General features: G+C 35.4%; 1 protein-coding gene across 20 annotated transcripts in view; it reads right to left on the bottom strand.

The window, feature by feature from the left end:
* Positions 1-22,201, bottom strand: part of ZBTB20 (zinc finger and BTB domain containing 20) — an 812,397-nt gene that overhangs the window by 403,598 nt on the left and 386,598 nt on the right. The gene's annotated exons all lie outside the window — the stretch shown is intronic.

Genomic DNA, 22,201 nt, shown 5'->3' with positions numbered 1-22,201 from the left:
ACCAAAACCCCCGAAATAAAGCATCCCCAAATGATCAAATTGTCCTTAAATAATAGAGGAACAGAGAGAGAGAATAAGGTTACTTCTTAGAAATTTGAACCAAATTAGTGGTTTTCAAACTATGCTTCATGGTCCTCAAGCTTAAGAAGAGATGATTGCAAAGAGATTGATTGAGCAGTTAAATATGTAATTAAAATGTAAATTTAAAACATTACATATTTGTATCAATTTACAATTGTGATAAAAATGACATGCAAATTTAAATGTATTATATAAATTTTTAAAAGATCAATGTGTTGTTACAAGTTAAATATGTACAATAAGGTTTACTAGCTTTCATGCAGGTCTCAAATTAAGACCCTGAAGTTGGAAGGCAAGTTGCTTAAAAAAAAAAAAAAAAGCAGAAAACAAACAAACAAAAAGTCCTGTAACTATGTGCAGCTACTTAACTGTATACAATGATTTTCTTGACACCATATACTAGTGCATTCCTTATACAAAAATACACTGAACTCTTAAAGCCAATATAATAATCTGATCCCGAGTTTCCATTTCTTTGTATATTTGCCATTATATTCTTATTGATTGACTTTATAATATTTAACATAATCATTTGGATTTATAAAATGAGTTTATTTTAATAAAATGCTACTCATTATTTCATATGTAAAGGTTCTAATGAGGTTTATTTTGAAAAGAGGGTTCTGTTGTTTAAAGAAATATGAAAAATCTCTACATCAAATAATTTGTATGAATTCTCCAACTCAAGACAGTATGATTCTCATGCTTCTGGCTCCAGGCTGCTCAGTTTCTGAATTTATCGACTTGCTAGCTCAGACCACTGTATACAGCAGATATACTAGGCCCAAATGAGATTTCATACCGGCTACTATTCCTTCAGCCTTAAGATGATGATAGTTTTACACTGAGGAATAGATTATATATCATGAAACCATCACATGTTGAAAGAGGTCACCTTATCTTAAATTTACCCAATACATGAAATTTATCAGATACTCTTAGAATGCCAGTTATCGGAATTTAATATATTAGTTTAAAATTTAAACAGTAGTAGCAAAAACTAAGTTAATGGAAACCTCTTTATTAATCTAAGAATCACTGTTTAAATTCATTATGCAATATGTGGACATTTATTCATTTATTTTACATTTTCTCAAAATATGCCAAAAGACTCCACAATATTTTTTCCTAACATTAATCGGCCATTATCTATAGTTAGGAAGAGAGTGAGCCAAAAGTGACTTTCTACCACTACAGAGAATGAAACTAGCAAATCTAAGGAAAGATCCATTTTCTAAAACCTGAACTATGCTCTACTATGGAAATGTTTCAAACTTCTATGACGCTTAAGTGTAAGTAAAGAATAAACTGACTTGAGGCCTTTCATGGTCTCTATATAGAATAGTTAAACCATAATTATGTACATATTTGTTTTTTTTAAAGGCTGTGACTTGAACGGTGCTACAGTATAAAGGTCAAGAATGCACCTGTGTTTCTATTCTGGCTCCACATTTCCAGCTATGAGACCTTGAGAAAACTACTTTAACTGTCTAAGCCTCAGTTTTTATTTTTGTTAAATGGAGGAAATATCAATAATAAGAATAACTCTCCTCATAGATTTGTAGTAAGAAATAAATGAATAAGTGAAATAATGAATGAAAGTTACTTAGCACATTGTCTAGCACATAAAAAGCTCTTAATAAATATTATTAACAGTAATAATTAAAATGGCTAAACACCTAAAAGCCAGTTGTTTTCTTCCGATTAATTTTTTCTATGACCTGACTTTACTCATAATTTATTGACTTCTTCCTTTCTGGAATGATGTTTTATTTAATTTCTTTTTCTTTGTTTCTAGAATGTTCTCTAACATCTCTTCAGCTCCACCCCAATCATCAGATAGGACTGCGGGGCTTCATTTTGGTAGCTCTGTACTTGCTTTTCTGTCACTGCTTGTGTTATTTTCTCATTCCTACTCAGTGGTTTAAAAAGTAAAACCCAAGGAAGAGCTAAACATTATGAGGAATATATTGAGATGAATGGTTATCAAAATTGGGCAAAAAAAGGATATTATTAAAAATAAATCACACCAAGGGAGAGCAGCTGATGACAGCAGGTGTGAAATGGCTGTACATAGTGGGAATCAGTGAACCCCAAAGAAACAAAAGAACAAATAATGGACGGCCATGAAACTTACATGATTTACAAGGGAAGTATAAACTTAATGAACAGCCTCTGAAGACTAGAGGAGCCAGGAAAGTCACTTCTGGATGAATATTTGGACAAGACAGTAACACGGAAAGGACTGATGTTCTCTGATCAACTGGGAATTACTAATAAGAATAGAATGAGAAATAAGACAAATGGAATTTTTTACTGTGTTTGATTTCTTTACTGCATAACCTGCAATGAGGGGACAATATCCTTGTGTATACCAATATAGACGGGATGCTTAAAAAATGCTTGGTAATGATGGCAATAGCAATAAGGATGATATATTTTTAAGAGCCAAAGTTAGATTTCATGGACAAGATAAATTAAAATTAGAACCCAGGTTGGCAGGCATTGGGGCAGGGTATTCTGTGACAAAAAAGCTTTTTTTTTTTTTAAATTAATTAATTTATTTTTTGTCTGTGTTGGGTCTTCATTTCTGTGCAAGGGCTTTCTCTAGTTGCGGCAAGCGGGGGCCACTCTTCATCGCGGTGCGCGGGCCTCTCACTGTTGCAGCCTCTCTTGTTGTGGAGCACAGGCTCCAGACGCGTAGGCTCAGTAGTTGTGGCTCACAGGCCTAGTTGCTCCGTGGCATGTGGGATCTTCCCAGACCAGGGCTCAAACCCGTGTCCCCTGCATCGGCAGGCAGATTCTCAACCACTGCACCACCAGGGAAGCCCACAAAAGCTTTTCTTAAATAGGACTTTAAGGATTTAGTTGTTTGAAAAATATTTCATGTAGGCAACACAAAAACAAATAGTTGGTTTACTGCAAAGATGCCTGCAGATGTATGGCTTTTTGCCTTGTACCTGGATATGGACCTGCCTCTCAACTTCCATGAGCATGAAATAAAGTTAAAAGCAAAAACAAAGTTACTGCCAGGGAAATTGAGACGGTAATATAACATCACGCCAGAGAGAATAAACCATTGAGACAAGATGAACAAAACCAACTGAAATGGGACAAGCAAACTTAACACAAGTCAAGGAAGCTGTGTGTAGTATTAAAATAAAAATACTACTAAACAGAACCAAACTGGCTATTCACAGGGATTCATGGGAATAGCAAGTGAAGAATTTTTCTCAGAATCTATGTAGATGACTCCTGTGAGATTATTCCAAACATGGGGAATTTTTTCAGAATTGCCTTTGTTTCCAAATGAAATTTTAAGACATTTCGTGAAACAAATGAGCCTTTATCAGAAATAACCCTTTAAATGACTAAAAATAAAAGGCTAGCCTACTTAGGAAAAGAAAACTCAAGTCAGGCACAAATGTTGAGGTAACTGTGATTTAGGGAGACATAGTAGGAAATATTTTCATTAAAGCCCGATATCTTCCCTTCTTGAGAAGAAATTGCTCCACTCTGCTGAAAACCTAAACCAGTATTCAAGGAATATTCATTTGAAATCTCCATTTAGGAAAAAAAAAAAACCCACATTCATTCTCATTCCAACACGAACTATGTGAACTTCTAAAAATCATCTTAAAAAGAAAAACATCACTCTTTCTTCTAATTTAGTGTTTTTGCATTTTCCAATAGTCGACATTTGGAAAATAACGACATGCTGGAGGACAATGTCATAGCGAATATAGTCACCAGGTCAATATGATAATTTAATGTATAACTTTAAAATCAAGCTTTCTTCCTTTCATGCTACTGTTCTATAATTAACTTCTTTATTTTGCCGTGATTAAAATATCTTTTCATCAAATTTGATATAAATGCATTAGATATGGTAAACATATATCTGGCTTAAAATGACAACAATGCAAATTATATGATAAAGACTATATAACTTTCCCATTGTTATTTTGATAAAATCTCTTTTTAGGTGATATCATTTCACATTAGGCTTTTTTGTGCTGCTTAATATTATAATTAATAATTCATATTTTTGTCTTTACCCTCTCACTCTGACAACTTTTATTTTTAATCGGTGGGCCTGTGCAAAGTTGGTTTGTTATTTATTTATAACGTAAAGTGACAAGGGAATTGAATATGTGAAATAAGATAGAGAGAGTTTCTTTCATGCAACAAAAATTTCTTAGTAATGGGGATGTTTCTTGCTTACCCTAATGGACTCAAGGGTTTTGGAGAGGTTAGATCTGATGGCACCAGTACCTCATATGACAACATAGGATAAATATATTAAATGGAACTGTTCATTTCTGTTTTAAAATGCATTTTAATTTTGTGAAGACAGCTGGGCACAAGAATAAAAAGAGGATAAAAAAATACCAAAACTTGTAAAAGTCTCCCTATTTTGATAGATCCTTAAGTGCAAATTAGGTAAAAATTCTGACCAAACAGATCTATTTGTATTTTCTTTCCTAAATGCTAAAACATGCAAATTTAATAGGAACAAACAGAAAATTTCAAAGATATGGAATTCCCATTGACACAAAAAGTCCTGTCTGTAGGGCTTCATAGAGCATTAAATAACCCCTTCAGTTCTGCCCATAACCAGAAACCACATAATCTGAAGGCTAGAGCATTGAATGGCTGTGACAGAAAATTCAGAGTGTGGTCTCAAGGACATCAGCAACCAAATCACCGAGGTTGAGAAAAATGAAGAATCAAAGGCCCACCCAAGAATTACAGTGGAATCAGAATCTGTAGGGATATGGGTCTAGAATCTGCACTTGAAGTGCAGCTCCTGAGGTAGAATTAAGTTTGAGAACCCAGACTTGCCATAAGAACAGTCTTATGGCAAGTCCCTGTATCTCACCAGAGCTCCCCATTGTCAGACATGCTCTCTTAATTTATCCTTTGTGTCGAGCATTAGAGAACTCACAAGATATAACACATCTGATCAAGCAATATGTTTCGCAAAAGATTCTAGTGTCAAATTTCTTCTATTAATTTAAAAACCATAGTCTACTGTCACTGCCCTACGTAAGCCAGCCCCTTATCTCTGGCTCTACCTTTGTTGTCAACCTGTGCAGATTTTCAGCCTTTGACATCATTCAGTTGGTCTCCAACATTTGGAACAGGGGATCTTTTCCCAAAAATTTGGTCCCAATTCCCATTTAAAACTTGACAATTAACAGCCTATATTTGTGTATAACATTGAATACTTCAAAATAATTTTATGATACATTGTTTTGACCATTATTCAAATGTAGGAGGTTGTGGAGGGTTGATGCTGAGCCAGATGAGGGAACTGATGCACAGGGAGGTTAAATCCTTTAACTAAGGTTGACCCATCAAGTGGTAAAGTATGAACTAGAGCATAGGTATTCTAACATTATACCACACTGCCTTTCAACCTTCTTCCTGAGCAAACCTTTCCCTGCCTTTAAGGAATATGCCATTTCATGGGCTCTGTATCTTTGAGATATTTTCATCTGTACTTATGTGTACATGGTATTTATCTTTCAAAAATGGACTATGGAAAACCTAATTTTACTGTGTTAGTATAGGATTATGCAATCTGGGGCGGTCCAGTTTAAAATGGCAATAATAATGATGCTAATGCCAGTCTTGTGAGGTACTATTTCTGACCTCGTAATAGCTACATTTTAAAAAAACTTATCATTTTGTATTTTCATAATTCATTTTAAGGTTTGGTGCTACTGTAGATATGAGAAAGAAAAAATAACTGCTGTCATATTGAAAATGTATCCAAAAGAAATCACTAATAGCCATGACTACTACTTGGTTAGCTGTATCTCACTATTTGAATGTAACCATGGGAAGTGATGTTCTAGAATCTCATTAATAATAACTGCATATAATGAAAGGAACTAGAAGCTGTTAGCATAGGTGTAACATTAACAAACTGGTGAATTTTCAAGAGAGCTGTATCAGACCAGATTATTTGAAAAAATGTGCCTCCCCCAAGCATATATCAAAATCTACATATTTAAGTTTTTAGAGAAGAATGCCAATAGACCTATTTGCTAAACACTTCACTTAAATGGCATGATAGAGTCTTTCAGAAATGGGAGTTGATTTAGATTTCAGGAGTTTTGATCCCCAGAGGTTAGGGCAGGGGGATGGCCAGAGGAGGAGGAGGGCAGGTGAAGGGTGTGGGTGGGGGTGTAGAGGTGGAGGGAGGTGCCCACTCGCATGAATTTAAGCACCCTGAATTTAATGAAGAAAAATGTCATCATTCTGTGTTTATGTAGCGTTGTGTGAAACATGTACTGTTCTCTATAACTGGAGTTTACCTATCGTAACACCCTTTGAGAATCTTTTTAAACATCAAAATGTATTTTTCCAAATAAAAACTTCCATGATTTAGCTTTATTAAAATCTAAATGAATGTTTGCATTGACTTGTCCAGAAAAGGGGTCTGAGTACAGTTTAGAGAACAATCTTTTTAATGATGATGGGTAGCAATGTTTCCCTTCTATCAGAGAGCAATCTGTAGAAACACAAAGCAATAGATGTACACCTAGATAAAAATAATATTGTAGAGTCCAACTGGTATCTGTGAGGACAGGCTGAGATGGACTCCTTGGCTTCCTTCTGTCCCAAAATTTTTTGTTTCCCTATTGCCTATGGTTACCACCATGGAACATGTTAAAATCTCAGTAGGGACTCTGTTTCAACTTTTCCTTTCAAAACACAGTGAAAAAGCTTAATGGAAAAAAAATGTCCTTCCTATCTCCATGCCAGGCACAGTGTAAGATCCACAAACTTAAAAGCCAGGCAAATAGTCTTTTATGTGCCCCAAAGCTCAGCAAGTGACCTAGTGCTACAAAAATTCCCAAATAGGCATGTGACCTGACTAATGTGTGCTGTGAGATGAGTCAAGGAAAATGGAACCATCTGTACTTTTATTGGACAGTCAAATAATTCCTCTCTGTCTGTCCAAAAACATAATTTGTATACTTTAAGGGAGATACAAGGGGAGTTTTTTCAAAAGGGCTCTAATTTTTAATATTGGTAGTATAAAATATGACCTAGTAAACATAGGTAGAGATAAGCAAATGTGCTTAGAAAACCATGACTGCCCTCAGAAATTGTTACTACTCATCTGTGTACTAAGACTTTCTTAAGAGTCACAGGAGGAAATCCAGGAAAATGAAGGGACAACAAGATGGCATAATCTTCAAGAAGTGGGATGTGGGCACCCTTCTTCCCCTGCGATGAAAGCTACCAATGACTGAGAGTAGGTGATGACAGAAAAACAGCGATCAACTGTAGGGCCATGTTAGTTTTTGTATGTTTACAAAGCTTCACCATTTGTTTTTTAAACCTAGATGTCAACCATGCACTATACCTCCATTACCCTATATGGGAATTTCAGCGGATTTGTTCTATTTTACAGGTTTTCAGTCTTGATGGGAAAAAGGAGGACAGAGTAGTGATAGTTGTTAAAATACAGTAATAAAGGTCGAGTCTGTCAAAGACAGCACCTAACAAAATATGTATATTTAGGAAGAGGCAAGATGGAACTGAGCAGGATACTGTGGATAAGGTGACAGACAAGTATCTACAGAGAATCCTAAGATATTTGTCTTCCATTTCATAAAGTGCCCCCCTCACTTCACAGATAAGGAAACCAAAGCATAATATAATAACAGCAGCTAACGTAATACATCCGTACCATGAGCCAGGAGCTATGTCAAATATTTAGATATATCATCTCATTTAACTCTCGTAAATAGCTGACAAGGCAAGTATTATTATTTGCATTTTACCAATGAGAAAACTAAAGCTGACAGAGATTAAATAACTTGATCAAGTTTCACAGTAACTAAACAGAAGAGCCAATACATGAACGAAGATCTGTCTGATTTCCAAATCTAGGTTCTTAACCAGGAGGTCAGTAGATCTCAACCCAGACTCCACATTAGAATCACCTGGGAAGCTTTTAAAACCTACTGCAGCTCAGATCCTACCCCAGTTAATCAGAATTTCTTACACATGGGACCCAGACATGGGTGTTCATTTCCAAGCTCTCCTGGGTGATTGCAACATGCAGCCTGGATTGCAAACCACTGCACTATGCTCAGTCTCTTTGCAGTGGCTTTTCCCCTGCCCAACTATGTACTCCTTGCTATGTTCCTTCATCATGACTATCTGGAGAAGTAATATACATGTGGAAATTTTTACAAAGCATTGTCACAGCAGAATATGTTCACAGGTCCAACCAGAGAGAAGCCTGTTAATATCTATCTACAGGCTATGATGAGTGAACACAAAGAAGACTCAAATTTATCACTCTCATCCCCAAAGGGGAAGTATAAGGCTGGCCTTATAAGCCCTTCATACCAAAGTTAATCACTAAAATTTGGAAGGTCCTCCTCTTTTTCCTTCACAAATCCAATAAGAGTAGCTACTAGACCCAAGGGGAAAAGATCCAATTACCACTCCTTTACAATGCTATTTCACTCAGGATCTCAAGACAACCGAAAGTCATTCCAAATAAAGTAGTAGAAGTAAAGAGAAAAAAATGTATGTAGTAAGAAAGTAAGATTTCAAGTCAGAAGTCCTAGGTTTTTGTCTGTACACTGCCACTTTACTGCCATGAGTTGACCTTTGGTTTCCTTTTCTGTACTTAAGCTACATCTCCCTTAGCGCCATGATTTTAAAAGTGTGGTCCCCACCAGCATCACCTGGGAACTTGTTAGAAATGCAAATTATCAGTCCCTACCCCTAGACTCAGAATCAGAAACTCTGGAAGTGGGACCTAGTAGTCTGTGTTTTTAACAAGCCCTCCACATGATTCTGATCATTTCCAGGTGATTCTGCTGTATCTACTTCATAGGGTTGTTGTCTAAGGACAAAAGGAAATTGTGCAAAAAGTTGTTGGTTTTTATTGCTACCTGCTTAAGTCAGAAATCTCAAATTCTCTAGCAGAAATAGAGAAATAATGTTATAGCCTACATTAGTTAGATTAATAACCTCATTTCTGAATTTCACTTTGTGTAGACGAGGCACAAGTCAACCAGAGGTTATGCAATTAGCTTGGAGTCAAAGAGAAAGCAAGGAGTAGAGCTGAGAAGGAAACCCCAGAATGAACTTGATTTTAATTCAATCAAACTGTTAAGGTACCAACCACGCACTTTCATCTATAATCACAATGAACCTTTTTATAAACAAGTCTCTATCTCTCAGCTTAAAAAAATATAACAGTAGCTTTTTGGATTTTAAAATGGATTGACTTCTATAATTCTGGGCTAAAGGCAGCTCAGGAAGCAATAAGAAATCACGAGCTTTCTACAGTGAGAAGGTGTGCAACGCCCAAGACCTCTCTATGTGTGAAGTGCAGACAGTACTCCCCCTTGCTCACCTCACATTTCTGATTATTGCAATGGTGGAAACCATGAGAAATAAAAGTACGTATCCAGTGGTTGAGTTTTCACTCTGTAATATATATATATATATAATATATATATTATATATAAAATATATATTATATATATATTATATATATATATACCGACGCTTCTGTAATATTATTATTTGGATGCTGTAAAACATAAACTGGATTTCAGGATATGCTTCGGAATGTTTTTTCCCCCATCCTCCTATCAGTAGCACTCTATCTTCTTACTGTAATTTATCTGATATAGCTACTAAGATGCTTGATAGTTTTACATGCAAGGGTGCAGAAAAACAAAGAGCAAGGGAATGGGTTGTTAATGAAATTCTCTGATTGTAAAAAGCACTTTGGAATGATCAGGTGGTAAATAATAATAAGAGGAAATAACCTAAAGTGCTTAGATGCCACAGCAACAGTCACTGTAGAAATGCAGAAGAGATCAGATATGAATAGAATTTGCATTTTATGCAGCTTCTGTGTGTGTATATAGAATATACAGTTGCTAATTTTTCAATAGTGTTGGTAAAATATTGTTCAAAATCTATTCTTACTATCTTATCACTTTAAAAGGCATCATATAGAAGCACCCATGTGTCCTAGTGAAATGGTGACTCTGTGTAAAGAGGCTAGAGAAACAGTCTCTTTCACATGAAAAAAGATCCCAAATAGAAGGAGAAAATGAAGAAGAGAAAATAGTAACATTATCATAACAGCTATGGATACATACACAAAGATGATCTCTGAGAAACATCAGGGACAAATAACTCTGTTAATGTGTGGCAGAGGAACTACAATGAAGATATATGGTCATACACCAAAAATACAGACATGAGCTCTTTCTCTTTGCTGGGCAATTTTTATGGTGGTGGTTGTTTTTAAATGAAAACAGGGAGAGGGGAGTGAGAAGTAAGGTTTTTTTAAATGTTGTTATTGTTGCTGTTTAATTTAGCTGTATCACTAACAGAAATTCCATACCAGGTACTTCCAACAGTTGCATGACCACAGTGCTTATCATGAATTTACCTTCTATTTTCTTGTTACTTTCCCTTATTACTTGTTCATAACGCAATGCCCATTCATTAAGGTATACTAAACGTTTGTCCATGGTTACTCTACTTTTGAAGATGAAGATGAAGAGTTTGAAGAGTTGGAGATTCTCTTAATTACAGGGGAAGGTTCTGATTAGAATGCTGAGAAAGCAGAAACCTTAATAAAAAGACCACTAGCCAAACAATAGAGGACTGAAGATTGAATCAGCCAAAATACACAATTCCCTCCCTTTCTTTGTTCCTTTCCTTGGTGGATCCTTTTGTCTTTAGGATCTTTTCTGTCTCTGGTCATTTAAAAAGCACATCCAGCTATACTTCAAACACCTCAAATTTCCATCTTGGAAGAAAACAAACTCTCTCAGAGAAACTAACTCTGTGTATTCACAAAATTTGCACTTATTTCTGGAATAAGAAAATGGAGAGATAATTACCAACATAAGAAAGGCATAATAATATTAGTAATAATGATATTGATACCAGTACTTTGGATTCTAGAGCATGTTTTATCACAAAGATTCACCTGTATTAAGGGAGACTCCAGGACAAGGAGTTCATTAGGCCAAAGTCAGACTCTCTGGAAAGCTGTAAATGCCCCCAGAACAGACTTTAGTAATGAACAAACACTGGGACTGTAGCATAAAAGCATCTCCCTGTCCCTTGTTCTAAAAGTTAACCATTAAACCATATGTTGTTCATCCTGATTTGGTTTACTCAATTCTAGAAACGTGGACGCACTGATCAGATTGCACTGGCCAACTGAACACTTAGTGAAGGCTTCGTGAAGACAGTGTTCTTTCTTCCCACCAGTCCTACCCAAAGGGCTTCTATTATCAGACTATCAATTCCTTGTTGCTGATGAAGGATGGAAAGTATCATCTTTTGAAGAACAAGTTCTTTCTCTCCCTGAGTTTTCTGGTTTTGGTACATTCAACATTTTAAGTGCTTAATCTCCTCCTCATTCCACCCCTCCCAAACCATTTCCTCTTTTCTAGTTTATTCTTTTAATTATTTACAGACTTGCTTGTCTGGACACTTCATTCTAGTAGAAGTTGGCTGATTTTTTTCAACACCTTTTAGTGGAATGCAATAATAGACGAATAGAGAGGGAATTGGTCTTTAATGGTATTTTTAGGTTTCATATGTGAAATATAGAGATTTTTTTCCCTTTATTGATTTTTCCTGTATACTGTCCACTTTACATCTTGAAATGGCTACAACGGTGTTTGAAAAATTGGTTGTTTATCATTGTTTAAACCTCTTTTTAAAACAGTTTTTGCAAGCCCCATTTTACTCTCTGTTTTAAGGAAGTTTTTGTTTGGTTTCGTTTTCTTTGTGGAGTCATGCTGGCAGAGAAACACAGTCTAGAACATTGCTTTTAAATGTGGTATGATTGGGAATATAACCATATTGAATCTATATTCAAAATTTATTAGATTGAGCCATGTGCAGCTAAAAGGAAAAAGAGGTCGTAAGTCTTTAATATTTTTCACAAATACGAGCAACAAGGGATGCGAATGTTAAAATTCATCAAGCACAACACGATACCCCACTGTTGGAAAGACATTTTCTCTTGTCCAAAATTCATTTCGGGGGGCAAGGAGTTGGGACATTTACATGTGGGATTTTCCTCCATATTTTTGATAATGAGTATCTGGGAATGTGTCTTGATATCTATGTAATATTATATTTGTGAAAATGATACATTATAGGTTAGAAACAGCATGACAGGAAGTTCATTTTGAATACAACTAAGAATAGGAAATTTTCCTATGCTAACTTTCTGGAGCTGTTCATTTTCACTTATATTTCCCTGGACTCTAATGCTTTACAGAGAAGAACAAAAGTTGAAGAACTTGGGGATAAAGAAAAAGGATGAAGATAGCCCATAGTATTCAGATTTGTAAAAAATAATGGCAATATTTATTTGTTTAAAAAACAGGATTTGGGGCTGAGTTTTCGAGTGCTTTTTTGATAAATGTACAATAAAGCCTTCTGAATCTTCAAGAAGTGAAAGAGTGAAACATCTACCCTACTTTAAATTTAGAGTGATAAATAATAGTGTAGACATACATCAAAATTGGCAACAGTCAGAATTCGAGAGAAGGAAATTGAACATTCATTGTGACTGGAGGAAGGGTGAGCATGAGAGATGCAGCCCAAGAAAAGCACTCATGATGTGTAATCCAAAACCCAGCATCATACATAAGGTTTTTATATTTTTCTTCTCAGGGGAATATTTGAAGAACGATGGTTCCAGGGTTCTTGTTATAGTTTTTCTTTTCTTTTTTTTTTAGCTAAAATTTCACTCTGAATTCTAGGGAAATTTCCAGAGTTCCTCTTGGAGGTTTTGACCCAAATGCAGTAAGTGGTTGTGGCAAAGAGACAAATTAAGCCAATCTACACTAACGTCCAAGTCCTTGCTCAAAGCACAGTCTTGGGATCTGGACTGCAAACTGGCAAATGCAATGGTCCAACTGCGGAAGGGCAATACTAAGTAGTACCCTGGAAAATAAAGATTCTCAATCTTGGTAGGAGGGTAGTCCTACCACTGCTTTACTGTATGTGCGCACTGTAGCTAAATTATATATCTCCATTTTAAGTTACCCTGCGGAAAAGACAATGTGCTATCTGTTTGGTATATGTTTTCCAAGCTGTAAACCATAAAGTGCTATGTAAAAGTAAAGTGATATTGATTAATGCCTCATAAGAGAAATATATAGATTGATGATGAAGGATTAAAAATGCATTACGTGTGTGCTTTATAAAACTACTAAATACTACTAGTACTACTAATAACAATTCTTCAGAAATTTGGTGGGAGAAAAAAGATCTACAGAATACAGTTGCTGAGAAAAATCATCAGGTTTTAATTTTGGAGAAAAAGACTAGGAGAAGTCACAGAAGGCTTTTGATGGAAGGTCTGAAACCCCTCATCTATGAACCACCCATTTTAAGCTCCAGTTTATTCAGAACTGATAATAACCTGTCTCCTGAAAGCAAAGGGATCAGTAAAGAAAGTTGCCTACACTCATGTGCTTCAGATTTCTGGAGACCTAGTGAATCCATAGCCTGAGGCTCATATTTCTATAAAAATGATAACAGTTAAATCTCATCATCACTTTGTTTGCTTTGAGGAAATTGGCTATGCCCCCAATTAAATTATACAACAAACTTCCTTCCCACTACCAATAATGTAAATATATAACCAGGCACTAAAATGTGGTAAAGGAGAAAGGATGAGTTTTAAAGTCTTAGAACCTTGGGTTTGCATCCTCTTTCTACCCCTTAACAAGTCACTTAGCCTCTCTAGGTCAAAGTTTTCTCATCTATTAAGTGAAGATAATGGTACCTAGCTCACCCGATTGTTTTAAGAATTAAATGTAAAATTCTTGGTGCAGAGAGGTCACTCAATAAATGGCAGCCAAATCACTGTCTGCAGTAAAATCCAGATATAACATATTTTGCCTGGACTGTTGCTCTGTGTGGTAAGTCTGGTATCCAAGCTACAAAATCCATTAAGCCGAAATAATTTGGTCATTTTAGCAATGCATTTTAGAGATATTTTTAAATGACATTTCCCCAAAGTCAAGCTAGCTTATGGTTATATGGAATTGCTGTATTTACGAGGGAGCTTAATTCAGTTCATAAAATAGTGTATCTAGTGTTGTTCCCTAAATCTAGGATTGTAAAGACCTTCCACCAAAGAGGATAAGAGTGACATTTAGAAAAACAAGTTTTGAAAAAACTATAGTAGGAAATGAATGTAGATTATCCAGATGACAGGAAGTGCCCCAAGTCAAAGCAACACGGAGAAGAAATATGTGCTGCAGATGAAGAAGAATGGAATGACACTTTAAACACTCGAGAGAGGTGGAGTAAAGATCAATACCAAGCCCTAGAAGCCTGTAGGTTAATAAGTGATTGAAACTCTGACTCTAAGGTAAGAGGTAAAGAAAGATTCAAGAATACGTATCATTGGGAAGAAAAGCAGTGAGAGCAAAATTCCTAGGAACCAAGAAGCATTTAGTAATAAAATCCTTAAAAGTGGTATGCTTGTTCCAAGGTGGTGCTAGCTTCAGAAAATACAAATATTGATGGGTTAAATCAGGACTGGAGAAAATATAAAACCAAATATGAGCAGCTCTGAGGGAAAAAGAAATAGGCAGCTTGGGACTCAACTGTCATCACAATTCATTTGTGTTTCACATCCCACTGTTTGTGACATTAACAGAATTTTGAATTTAGCAATGAACTATTTTTGTATTGTGAATCTCTGCAGCCATTAATAGCCCTATGATCTTTAAAATACTTCCAATTAATACTATGCAAATTAGGGGTCACCTAAGAGTTTCTCAAATTAATTCACTTTTTCTATCATTTGAAGTGGAGTGTTAGCCCTGCTCTTTATTTGCATTAAGTCCAAATTATTTGACTATGTTGGTTACAGATCCTTTGGTGGCTTTTGCTTTTATTGCCATTTCTCAAAAGATAAAGTTAGTTTTAGGTTTTTGAATTTTATCTTCTTTAACTAAAATAAATAAAGCAAATCTTTTCATAAAGGCATTTAAATACGTAAACTTTACATGTAACGCTCCTATGGTGTGACAAATATTAAGCAAGGCAATCAGGTATTAGTATTTATTATATTGGAATGTATATACCAATTTACATGAATCATATCTATATTTAGATATATAATGGGCTTATATTCATTGTACACAGTGCTTTTCTGTCTTATTATTGCCATTGTTAATGGATATCATTTATCGAGTATCTATTATGCCCCAAGAACTCTTCTAGGCACTATACAAACATACGGTGCAATGAGGCCATTATTCCTCCATTTTCTGTTTAAGGACTTAGGCACAAGAAATAAGGCGTCCATGATCACATAATTTGTAAATGGTGGAGGTGATAATCAAATACATGGCTGTGCAACTACAAAGTCTACATTCTTTTCACTATATAGTTCTGCCTTTCATACTGAGGCAAGCCTACTATTTTTTTATTTTATTTTTTAATGTTTTTTTGCAGTATGCGGGCCTCTCACTGTTGTGGCCTCTCCCGTTGTGGAGCACAGGCTCTGGACGCACAGGCTCAGCGGCCATGGCTCACGGGCCTAGCCGCTCCGCGGCATATGGGATCTTCCTGGACCGGGGCACGGACCCGTGTCCCCTGCATCGGCAGGCGGACTCTCAACCACTGCGCCACCAGGGAAGCCCAAGCCTACTATTTTAAAAGCTTAACGTAATATGTTGTAAAGATTCCACACAACTGATTTTTTCTAATATATTGTTATGGTTTTGTGTAATCTTTCTCTTAAAGTCACCTACACTTCTACAGAATATCTACATCGATGTTCACATGCTTTTTCTTGTAAATTCTAAATCAATTCAAAAATTATTTAAGCACCTAATATGTAGCACTGCTAGGCTAGATATCTTTGTTCACTATTACGTTAAAATACAGATCTTGACAATGTAGAAGTCTCTGCTTCCTGAAGGTGCCTCTTTAGGTCAATTTATATTTCTAATCATTTTCAGTCACTGATGGTATAGAACATTAGGGCTTTGGATTTAAAAGTTCCTTTTAATAAAACAATCTAGTTAACCACAAATTGTTGAAACAAAATCTGTAACATGAAGGGCATTTAAGGCAGATTTAAACATCATTTCCATTTAGAAACAGAAAATTAGTCTGCATAATGTCATTTATCTACCGAGCTAAATTATAATTTTCAGCTATAAATCCATATTCTTAATGTGTGTCGCAAAGATGATATCTCTGACCCACCCTCAGTAGGAAGCGTGTTTTGAGTTGTTTTGTCAGTAGTGACAATGGAGTTGCTTTGGACAAAATATGTTTTCGGCAAGTTTCCTTGGTAATGAAAATAACTGTAATAGTAATAATAATAACAGTAATCAGCATCATAATAATGATAGCACTTACTGAATACTTTACTATGTGCCAAGTACTGTGATTAGCACTTTACATGCATTATCTTATCTTAATCATTTCTCAAAATATCTCATGAGGTATGTACTGTTAATAATCCAGTTTAACAAAGAAGGACACCGAGACACAGACAGGCCAAATAAGTTGTCCAAGATCACATAGACAGAGAAGAAGCAGAGCCAATGAATCTGACTTTCACACCTATATCAGGTGGGGGTGATAGCAGGTGCTATGATATTTGTTCCGGAGAATACTTATATGTGCTCTTCTATCTACATCAGCTCCAGTTGGGGCCCAGCTGGTTTGTAAGCCCAAATCTGAAGACAGCTAACAGGAGTCAAAGTTTGAGTTGCTTCTATTCATATTGCCTGCTAATTAAAATGTTCCCTTCCGAGAAGACAGTGGCTGTCTGGCATAGCCCTAGAACATAATACATGCTCAAAAAGTATCTTATGAATGTTAACAATGGTTTCTCAAGTGTTGAGTTAACTGGTGATTTCCACACACCCCCTTTTTTAAAAAAATAGGTTGTCCTATTGTCTAAAATATTTTCACCATGGACACATACTATTTAGGTGATCAGGTGAAAAATTAGAAGTTTACTTTAAAAAATCCTTTTTGTTTTGTTTTACTCTGAGGTTGTTAGTCTCAGTTAAAACCTGACCCCCTCTGGGAAACCTTTCCTGTTGCCTATGCTCTGATCTATTCTAGGGCAGTACTCCTTCCTGTGACCTTTAGAACATTATCAAAGCCAGTATTGTTAATTGCTTGTCTTCTTTACCTTTATTCACTTGAAGATTGACCCTATAACTTATCTAGGTCTTAGACCCCTGGGTATACTGAGTGCCTAGCATTCAGTTCATTAAACAATGAAAAACAAAATCCAGGACACACACACACACAAACACACACACAAATAAGCAAAGAGATGGAAAAGAAGGATTTTGTAGTTGACTGTGCACACATTTTGGTCCTTGCAGGTAGCTTGTCTTCCCCTTACATTATGTGCAAGTCCCCATGAAAAAGGGCTTCCCACAATAAGGAGAGTCCTGAATTGATGGGTTTGTTCCCCAGAGTTCATAAATCCATCATGAAATGTATATATTTATACACACACACACACACATGCACACATACATACATAGACACATACACATTATGAAATAACATGAATATATTTGGAAGTCATGGAGAGTGCAGTAGGCAATGTCTCAAAAATGAAACATATATTTATATTACTTTACATTTTATATTTAGTAATTTTATTCCCTTTCTAACCCTAATACATTATATACCCTAATATAAATTTCATGAAAGTAGAAACTTTATTCATCACTCTATCCCTAGCTCCTAGAAGAAAGCATGGCACTAAATACGCAATAAATACATGTTAAAAAGAAGGGAAGGAAATGAAAAAAGGATATAGAAGGTCTCACAATATTTCTCATATTGTTCTGGAAATAATAAAGGGGGAGGGTGTCTCCAATACTTTTCCAGGAAAACATGAATCATCAATGAAATTGCAAGCTCATCCTGTTCCTCAGACCAGCTACCAAATTCCTTTATGCACAAAATGTCTCTTCTAGCCTGCTGACACCAATTTCTGGCACTCATGGGATTGGGAGCAGGGTACTAGGCAGGAGCAGCTCAAGTTCCTCCATATTTTGCCCTACCTGACAAGTAGGGAGGATGCTGCCATAGGTTCCAGCATTTCCTATAGGTGAGCTGCCCCAGAGGGTCAGTGGAAAAGGACATACAAGTCTTCATAATGTTAGGAGCATTCACTTACACATTTCTCTCCTCCTCTCAAAAGGAATCCTGGTAACAAATCACTGATTGATGATAAGAGAAATGGAATTAGAAGTTCCCCATGATACCTCCCATTCTAGTCTTGGGGGATGTGGTCTCCTGCTGAGGGGAAGAAGGAGGAATCCACAATGGTTTCTTACGTTTTGCCACATCCAAATTGTAGCGGGGTCCTGTTATGCGAAATTTCTACCAAGTATAAACTCATACTGATATAATACAATGGAAATCTTCAGTTTACTCAAGGGAAGATTATGTGGCAATTCATACTTACTCTAGTACAGAGAAGACAATATCCTAGTAGTAATAAATTATCCTAGAATATGCATTTTTTTCAGACAATGGAAGGACTTGTTTTTTTTCATCTTTGTATCTCTAGTACCAGACGCAACATACGACTTAGCACATAGTAGTTTTCAGGAAATGATAGCTAAAAAGTTTAAGAAAATCTTCCTGTAATGGTGAGATATGGTTTGAAGGGTTCAAACAAATGCAGAATGTTCTTCTAAGCTTGATCTTTCCAGTCTCATGAGCAGGCAATCATCACTTATTATTGAATATGCATTAGTGTTTTGGTCAGTGTTAATATAATAGGCCTTCGTCAACTATGGTATGGAAATCCTACCATTTTATGTTCATATACTAGAAATTTTAAAGTCATGATCTTGAAATAGTGGTTTTCAAACTTTAGTGTACATAACTAACCTAGGTAGCTTCCTAAATTGCAGAGCCTTAGACTCTATTCTCAGAGCTAATTCAGAAATTCTGGAATGGGGCCCAGGGATCTTCATTTTGACAACCATCCTAGGTAACTCTGATACAGGTGGTCCTTGGACTACTTACTATGGATTGGGCTACAAAGGTAATGTGAAAAGAAATCTTTATGCTTCACCTTTTCAATATGGAGAAAAGACTAGCTTATTCAATGAGACTTAACCATCAAAATTACCTGTGGAAAGACCAGGCAGTTTGCTAAGACTTTTGAAAATGAACGAAGGGAGGATGCAAGGGCAAGGACCATTATATTCAAGACAGAAAGGGTCCTTTTCACACTTCACGAAGACTGACAGTGTGCTTAAAGTAAAAGTAGGAGAAGGATGGCAGCAGTGTAGCAATGTTTCATTAACAATTTAGGGAAGCAATGTTGATTCAACAGGTTTATTTGATAAAATGTGTTTTAATGGCTATTCTAAAAGTGGATGCCTTCTGAATCTTTGATTTACTGTTAAACTATATATGTATATATGTATATATTTACATGAAATAATTTTTAAAATTTCCTCCTTAAATCCCTATTTTCCATAATATCTTGGTCTTGCCAACGTAATTGCACTCATTGAAACTTCCCCCTCCTCCACCCAAGAAACTTCTCCCCTGGGAGTGAAAGGAGATTACTGCAGAGTACTCCTCCAGACATGTCCCATGGAAGGTATAGCTGCTGATTCTGTCCTGACCTCTAGGTCTCTGCAGCCTATAATTATTTTCAATGGGAGTTGTCTTAGCACTGAGTTCTCTAAATATTCAGTCTGTCATTCTTCAAGAACTTTAGCAATGAATGATGGAAATTTTTAAATTATTCTTATGAATGTTGTAAATTGCATAACTTGTCATAGTTTTCTCTTTGACTTGACTGCATGAAAGTTTAAAGGCAAATGTATAGCACTTCACCAAATGTAGTTTGTGTACCGACTTCACTCTTGACTCCTTTTTATATTTTTGCTCTTGTTTATTGTTTTTGTTTGTTTGTTTGTTTGCCTTTCTTATCTACTTTTAATTCATGTATTTCACTGTATTACTTGTTTCTTTTTCTTTGTCAGCCATTTTAATTCCCTTTTTGGAACTAGGTGGCAGAAATAAATGAGGAAAACAAAACAATACAAAAAGTGTGTGTGTGTGTGTGTGTGTGTGTGTGTGTATTAGATATATATATATATCAAATTCACCTAAAATATAAAATAAAAACTAATCTCCTAAAATAATGGAAATATTTTGTAGTCTTTGGGCTAATAGATTCATTTTATTATTTGCAGGACTGCAGTTTAGGGAGGCATAAAATTAAAATACCACTATGAGAATAGCCATATGAAATTGAACATAGGTATTTTCGGCACCAGATCATTAATTCTGACATCCTTCAGTTCTGAAAGCCAACTATAGCTGTGTTAAAATCTGTGCCTTCAGTCTTTTAGACTGACTGTATAAAAAAAAAACAAAAAAAACGACCAACTCCTAGCCTTAATCAGTCTAACAAAGTGTGCAATTCTAAAAATATTTATTCTTTAAAAAATTATATATGTGTGCATATATTATTATTATATTATTATATATGCATATATTATTTACTTATATGTATTTTGCATACATATATATGTATATATCTTAGAAACTTCAACCAAATTCTTCAGTCCTTTGACTCCATTATTATTTTCTCTTAAGTAATTTTCATTAAGCAACAAAGAGTGATAAGTCATCTCCACAATGAAAGCTTATATTCAAGCTGGGTTTAGTCTATTTTCTGTATTTCCTCTGATAATGATTCACCTAGTCTCAGACTGATTCTAGTAACAACTCAGGTTAAGTTAGAAGAACTCTAATTGGGCACTAGACATCTTAACAATGATACTCATGTTAATTTGTCCTTATCTAAGCACCTTGGGCTGAAATATTATTGTGTTTGGGACCCAAATATGACTTTTGTTCTTGTATTAATTTCTGGATCTCATATCCTTTCAGATACCAAAGGAATATAGTACCATGCTGGAATAATGCCAAGTTATGCTTGTTTTTTTTCTTTTTCCCCCCATCATGGGCAACCAATAGTTGACTCATACTTCCATTACATCACAGCTGGATTACAGATGTGCTCTTTAGTCTGACCTCCGCATGTCTCTTGCAACTCATTTGTAGATAGTCCAGAAGCTAGCAGCTGGATTTCATTTTTGTTCCAGCAGTCACCATTTTATAATGTTTCTCCAATTCACTGTGAGTTTCACTATTGACAAGTCAATCCAAAACTCCAAAAGGCATTTAAACATAGTGAGTTAAATCAGAGAGAAAATATTACCATTAACTTGACATAGGTTCATGTCACTCAACTACATTTTGCCACCACGCCCCATACATCAAAAGGGTATAATGGTACAATTCTCCCACAGAAGACTAATGAAATACTTAGCAAAAGTAGGTGTTTACAAAAAACTTTTTAAAATACAAGTGTTGTATTTTTTTTTAATCTTGCATGGAACTCTGGTTCAATTTTTGAGCCTTTCCAAGTCCTCATAATTCTGTGGTATTCATAATAAAGCAGGCAGATGGTTTAGTCTTTGAACATATGCTTTAAATGCCCCCTTTGAAAATAATGGGCCAAATTGTGCCCTCAGATAGTCACAAAAAACTTTAAGGAGGCTGGCTCTTGAAATCTGAGGACAGAATGTTATCCAGTGGGAATTAAACCTTTAAAAAATATATTTTTAAAACTTTCTTCTGAGCTCTATTCTACATATTAAGGGAAGCCATTTTTTAATAAAATAGGATATAGTAAGAAAAATCTTAACCAGCACAATATTGCATGGTTCAAGGCACAGATAAGAAGGTAAAATATGTTTTTTATATTTATATTTTAAAATCCTGATTGTCTAAAACCTTATGAGAGTTGTCTGATTTAATTTTTGAGTGATTGCCAGACTTTCCATTTTTATTATTATTCCTATTATTATTCCTATCATGTAGATGTTTTATTGTTAAAGCACTTTGCAATTATTAATTAATTTAGTTTAAATTATGTTTATGCCTTTGTTTTAAATCCATGTTATTCATAGTTATTATAATCCTAAAATGCTATTTCGCCAGCCAATTACTCTCATTTCAAAAACAGTTT

This window comes from Stenella coeruleoalba, assembly GCF_951394435.1.
Source record: "Stenella coeruleoalba genome assembly, chromosome: 5".
NCBI lineage: Eukaryota > Metazoa > Chordata > Mammalia > Artiodactyla > Delphinidae > Stenella > Stenella coeruleoalba.
The sequence above is the reverse complement of the archived record's forward strand: the minus strand, read 5'-3'. Positions and strand labels throughout refer to the sequence as shown.